At 35.8% G+C, this 6,800-nt stretch overlaps 1 pseudogene; it reads left to right on the forward strand.

The window, feature by feature from the left end:
• Positions 1-2,689: 2,689 nt before the first annotated feature.
• LOC115072252 lies at positions 2,690-3,630 on the forward strand (annotated as a pseudogene).
• The last annotated feature ends 3,170 nt before the right edge of the window (positions 3,631-6,800 follow it).

The following is a 6,800-nucleotide window of genomic DNA, read 5'->3' on the forward strand; positions in this document are numbered from 1 at the left end:
TGAGTACAATATTGTATAACTGTAATAATTCAACTGTAAACCTAAAAATTTACAGCCAAATTTGAAAGAGATGCATCCTACCTCAGGAAAACGTTATTGAATATGTCAATTGTGTTGTAATGATATGCTTCTTCTAAGTATGGTGTTATTAAATAAATCATTTTTAAAAACTAAAAAAAAAATGAAGCTTCTTTTTGCAACAGATAAAGGCTATTGCAGAGCTTCACAATGGGTCTCAAACAGAGACTATACATCTGAAATGTGCCCCGACGTGGGTCAACATATCTACAGTGGAACCTCTACACCTAAGGCTCATGGAACATACCCGTATAGGGAGTGGAGAGAACATTAGTGCAGCCCTTAACTCTCACCAGCAAAGCTCCCTTTTACAACAGAAAGGGATGTACAAAGAAGGCCCCTGACTAAGTTTTTGAGAATAAGAGACTGCAGAGAGTGTCCCTGGATAGGACTCCTGTATTAAACCTCACCCACCATGGCTCAGGGACCATTAAGGTAGAGGGGGCAGAAAGATCGTAAGAGACAGGGTTGGTCCATGAACACAAGGAAGTAGAGAATTTCAGTGCACTGGGAACTTGGTCATGTGAACTTGCAGCAAGGTTGGTTATATTGTGGACAAGACCAGTGCCGATTCAGTCAGACAAGAACCCAGAGTAGAGTAAAGGAAATGGACGGCTGGCTAGCCCCAACCTTGGAACAGTTGGTGACTGATTTTTTGCTGGATGAGGAGAAGACCTTCCTTAAGATCTTTATATAAGCTGACTAGACTCCAGTGAATGAATTTGCACTGAAGGACATCTGGGTACAAATGATTGGATAGTACTTAACATGTATAAAGGAATGCATGTGGTTCTGTGGGGAGTGGGTCAGGCATGGATGGGGGAGAGAATCTAGATTGGATTAAGAACTGTTGTATGAAAAGTACATAAATCGATAAAAACATTTTTAAAACTTTTAAACGTAGCTATTACCACGTAAGATTTCCATATTTTATTTGTACTTATGCTTGCCATGATGTTCATTAAAGCATTGTTTTGTAATTGGATGAATAAGCCTAGAAATACCCTGTAAGTTCGTCAGTACTGAATTGGCTGAATAAGTTATAGCTCACTCATATAATGTATAGATATTTGAGAAATTAGTCACTCTAATGTGTTCCAAAATGAAAATCTTGATGATGTACTATAATTTATCTAAATTACACTACTATCACTTATAAGATGAAATCTCATTTATATATCACTTTGAGAGCAATAATGTTTTCAATTATGTCAAACAAAGCTGTTCTCAAACTTTTTAATCTCAATTCCTTTGCATTTATAAATTATTGAGACTGCCACTAATTTTGATGTAATGATTTATCAATTTATATTTACTATGTATTTTGCTGTGAGTAATAATCGACCAATCACAAAGTATATTTAAAAAATATAAAAATAATTATGTTTGAGCTGTAGAGATGGCACAGTGGTTACAAGCACTTTCTTCTCTTGCACAGGACCTGGGTCCAGTCCCTAGAAGTCACATTGGTGGCTAACAACCATTTGTAACTCCATTTCCGGGGGATCTGACATCTTCTACTGGACTCCATTGGTATTGTTCAACATGGGTGCACTTGCATATATGCAGGCAAAACACACGCATAAAATAAAAATAAATAAAAATAAGTGAAACAAAAATTTAAAAATATGTTTAATGTCACACTTAGTACAAGACAGTGTATTTACTTCTGCTTTTAATCTGCTGAGATATGTTGCACATAGAGAATATTATGTCACGTTCAAATATGTCATTGGAACATCCTTATAACTAATTAAGGATGTTCTTCCATGATACTACATCAAAACTCAACATGTGATAATTTCCTGAAAAGTTTAGTTTCAGTGTGGAATGTGAAGCCACATCATGTACCTATTTGTATTCCATTTTATAATGTTAAATTGTGATCTTACTTTTGAATAGATTTGTATTATAGAATTTTATATTAATGTGGTACATTTTGAAAATACTAATAGTTTAGTTACATATTTACGTTGTTTATTTCATTGTACTATATAAAGAAATTATCATTTACTAATATCATTAGGAAATTCAGTAGGAAAGCTTTCAAGCATGGAAAAGATATGACATTATGGGAGCGGTTAGATTTTTTTTCAGAAGTCTAATTATTATTTGATTTGTAAATGTTTATCATTGGTGAAAATAATGTTTGTTTACTTTCTTTGAAAAGATAGTCATTTATTCATTTTTCTGAGAAAAATGTGAAGCAGATTCTAAATTTTGAGCAACCATAAATTGTCAATTGTTCTTTCAAGTTGTCAAGGTAATCCCTCGATAAAGGAACTGCTTCAGTTATTAACTCAAACAAATGATTTTCCTGGAGACATTTTAACTTTCATATTAAGAAGATACACTTTATGAATTCTTCATGCTTTGTACACATAATATAAAAAAGATGTGATTAAGGATTGCAATTAAGTAAATTTGAGGTTTTGTGTGTGTGTGTGTGTGTGTGTGTGTGTGTGTGTGTGTGTGTGTGTGTGCTATGTCTGTTCTGCAGACAGTTTACTGCTGGTGAGACCCATGCTAACATTATGTTCCACTACCTGTGAAGCCTTGATATTTCTGAAATCATCAGGAACATGGTGAATGACACCAGGTCTGTAGATTTATGGTGAGAATTAGTCATCATGTTCCTAGAAGTTATGTATATGTTCCACTTGACTTTTATAATCTTCAATTTGAAGATGTTCATGATGCCAGAGATAATTTATAAAATTTGGACAGAAAATGGATTTGTGGGTTTCAAACTAAAATGCAGTTCTAATGGTGGGATTGGAAGACACCAAGTCAAATGAAAGCCAAGGAAGAGCTGACTATGGACAGCTCTTCATACCATGATGATTGTGATGGATATAGACATTCTAGAAACTGAAGTTAGGAAAGAATATCAAGGAGTTGTTCTTTTTTTTTTTTTTTGGTCTTTTTGAGACAGGGTCTCCCTATAGCTGCAGCTGTCCTGGAACTCACTATGTAGACCAGGCTGGCCTTGAACTCACAGAGATCTGCTTGCCTTTGCCTCCCAAGTGCTGAGATTAAAGGCACCACCATGCCGGGCTAGGGAGCTGATCTTTTAATACAGGTCTAGGAGATCTTACAGTCCTAGAAATAGTAGACTGACTGGAAGACCATGACATAGCAGAAGCCATTCTACCAAAAAATAGTTAAATAATGTTGCTTTGAAAATGACTCATGTTTTTCAATTTCAGAATGAACTTTTGCTCTAAAAATAACAAATTTCATTAATATATAAAGTACTCTTCAATTTTATTTCTCCTTTGTTTTGAAAGATTCAAATACCAAAATCGATAGTTTTCAAGATCTAAATCCAATGTAAGACCATTTTCCAGGTACCGATCCAAGAAAGAAATTAAGGCTAAACCACATTTGAGGTTTGCATCTCACATCAAAACTGGAGGAATCTCTAAAACATATTCCAAAATATGTTATAACTCTGGTTCAAGATATGAAAAGGAGCCAAGGAAAAAAGAACAACCTAGATCCAACTCTCATTTTTGATCACAGGCTAGGTCTAAGTCAAAATATAGCTGAATGTCTTGAACTTGCAGGTCTTTGCATATTTTTTGTGAAGATACGAATTTTCTTTATCCTTGAAGTAGTTGGTGAAAAGATATTACTTTGTCATAATTTGCAACACTACCTTATTAAAAATGAATGTTTGTATCAATATTTGGTAGAACTGTTAACCTAGATCTATAAAAAGTGAAATTGTATAATCACATTACAATACAGACTGCTCAGACACATTTTAGATTCAGGTGTCTTGTCAAGGAGCCTAAGCCCATGATATTTATGATGTGATGTGGAAGAGTTTTGTTGTGAATGCCCCTATTTTCAGGTGATGCCAACTGAATTAAATAGCATTTTCAAGGGAATAGAGTTCGTCACAGAAACATGGAAATTTCATTGTTATTTTTCTGGTTTCTAAGATTTGGAAAATAAAAGTATCAGAAATACTCTCTGTAAGTTTTGGGCACATGAATGATGGCAGAAATAATTATAAAGGACAAAAGAATGTTCTTATGCAGTTAATTGAAAATGTAAGGAGCACTGCTGAGCATTTGAGTATTGTTATTTAAGGTTCTTGTTTTTGTTTTGTTGTGTTGTTATACTTTGTGAAGATATTTTTTGTTTTGTTAATTAAACTTTGTTATTTTTTTTAGGTAGGGTACCCTTGAAACCACAGCTGTCCTTGAACTAACTATGTAGACCAGAGTGGCCTTGATCTCACACAGATCTACCTACCTCTTCCTCCCACGTGCTGGGATTAAAGGTGTGCACCATATTTCTCACTATCAAAATATTTTATTATTTCTTTGAGCATTTCATAGAAGAGTCATATTCAGACACCCTCCCACATCTCTACCCTAACCTTATTATACATTTCACCTGACTTCCTGGACTCTATTATTTTTTTAAATTTCTAAACAGTCTACATTGTGTTCTGAAAATACTCTTTGGTGTGGGGTCTTCCCCTAGGTACTGGTCAACCTATCCACTATAACAATCTAAAAGAAACCTGACTCTTCTTCTCCTGGATACTATCAATTGTCAATAGTTTCTCAGTTAGGTTGGGGGTTTCTTTCCCACTTCTTCACAGAATTACAAAAAAAATCCTAAAATTCATATGGAATCACAAAATATCCTGGATATACAAAGCAACCCTGAGCACAAAGAACAATGCTGGAGGGATTACAATACCAGTTCTCAAAATATATTACAGAGCTGTAGTCATAAAAACAGAATGGTACCAGCATACAAACGGACACACAGATCAATGGAAAACAATTGAAGACCCAAACATGAGTGCATGCTTTTTAAGTCACCTGATATTTGACAAAGGTACCAAGAACACACACTGGTGGGAAGACAGCATCTTCAACAAATGGTGTTTAAAAAACTTGGTCTCCACTTTTAGAAGAATGAAACTAGACCTTGTCTTTTACCTTGCACAAAAATCAACTGCAAATGGATCAAAGAATAAAGAAAAAAAATGATCCAATTTAAAGATGGGCTATGGATCTGAAAAGAGAGAAGAAATAAAAATGGCTAAGAAGCACCTTAAGAAGTTTTAAACACCCTTAGTAGTTAGGAAATTGCAAGACAACTTTAAGATTTCATTTTACCCAAATCAAACTGGTTAAGATCAAGAGAACAAATGATACTAAATGCTGGAGATGATGTGAGGCGGGGGAAATGCTCATTAACTACTGATAGGATTATAAATTCATGGAAAGAAGTTTTGAGAACTCTTAAAAATCTAAAAATGAACATAAAATATGATCTGGTTTTACGACTTCTTGGCAAAGGACTCATCCTACTGCAGAAATACTTGTATAATCCATGTTTTTTGCTGCTATTTTCACAATAGCTAAGAGATGGAAACAGCCTCAGTGTCCCTCAACTGACGAGTGGGTAATGAAAATGTGGCACATTTACACAATGGAGTTCTACTAGCAGTAAAGGAAGATAAAATCAAGAAAATGGCAGGTAAATGGATGGAGCTGCAAACTGTCATGCGAAGTGAAGTAACACTGACTCAGAAAAACAATGTATGTTCTCCCCTACTTGTGGATCTTAGCACCAAATCCTTATATGTAAGTTCATATCCTGATGTAACTGCAGGAGCTAGGAAAATGGAAAGGAATTATGGAGGTATAGAGAATGGAGTCTGAGAGAGAAGAACAGTAGGAGACATGTGTCACCAAGGGAGAAATGGGTAAAGTCGAGTATTTAAATGAGAGGGGAATAAGGAGGGTTCTACAAGGATCCATGGTGGTCAAGGGGAAGAAGGGGATCAAGAGAGGGAGAACCATAGGAAACAGGCATTATCAAGGGTGAAATGGGGAAATTGGGGTTGCTTTAACTGGTGATGGAGAAGGGAGACTTAGACAGGGAGATAAAGAGCAGGGATAACTAATGGTTAGCTGGTGTGAAAAACCAGAGGGAAATGTATTAGTTCAAAAGCCTACTGAAAAATTACACATAGAGTATTTCTACATGCATCTATATGTATAAATGCATATAAATGTGAAGGCTATATGACAAGAAACAATGCCAGTCAGGAGAAACCTCCATTTGAGTTGTTAGCCAGGGTAGTCCAATAGACTGGGCTATTGTTACAGCCCTTGATTGCCTCCCAGAACTTGAAAGTAAGACCTTATTGCTGAAGACAGAACATACTTCAGACACAGGACTTGGAAAAATGGAGCTGGAACTGAACTGGAAGTCATTGCCCTGAAGGTTAGCTCTCATAGTTTTGGAGAACACTATGCAAGCTTCTAAGGGAGAACATCAATTGATGGTCTAACCCCACCTTTAAGGCCTAATGACTTCAACAATGACCAGCACAGCAAATGACATTGGGGCAATAGTGTCACTTTTATCTTTGGTGTTAACAGCAGCTGCATACGTGGACTTAAAACCCACTGAATGGGAGGGAACTCACATGTGGTACTGTAAGCATAGCCAAATACACATGGCTGGAGAGGTCATAGATCTTAGATAAAGCCCTTAAGCTGTCACATCACTAGATATGCTTACTATATGCTAAATATGGGTCCTTATATTTACAGACAAGTATGCCAGTCACCACTCATCAAAGAAGCTTCTTTTACAACAGATGGAGACTATTACAGAGTTCCACAACTGGTCACACACAGAGATTAAGTGACTCAACAATGACCAGCACAGCAAATGAC

This window comes from Nannospalax galili, unplaced genomic scaffold, assembly GCF_000622305.1.
Source record: "Nannospalax galili isolate Female #2095 unplaced genomic scaffold, S.galili_v1.0 scaffold280, whole genome shotgun sequence".
NCBI classification, from domain to species: domain Eukaryota; kingdom Metazoa; phylum Chordata; class Mammalia; order Rodentia; family Spalacidae; genus Nannospalax; species Nannospalax galili.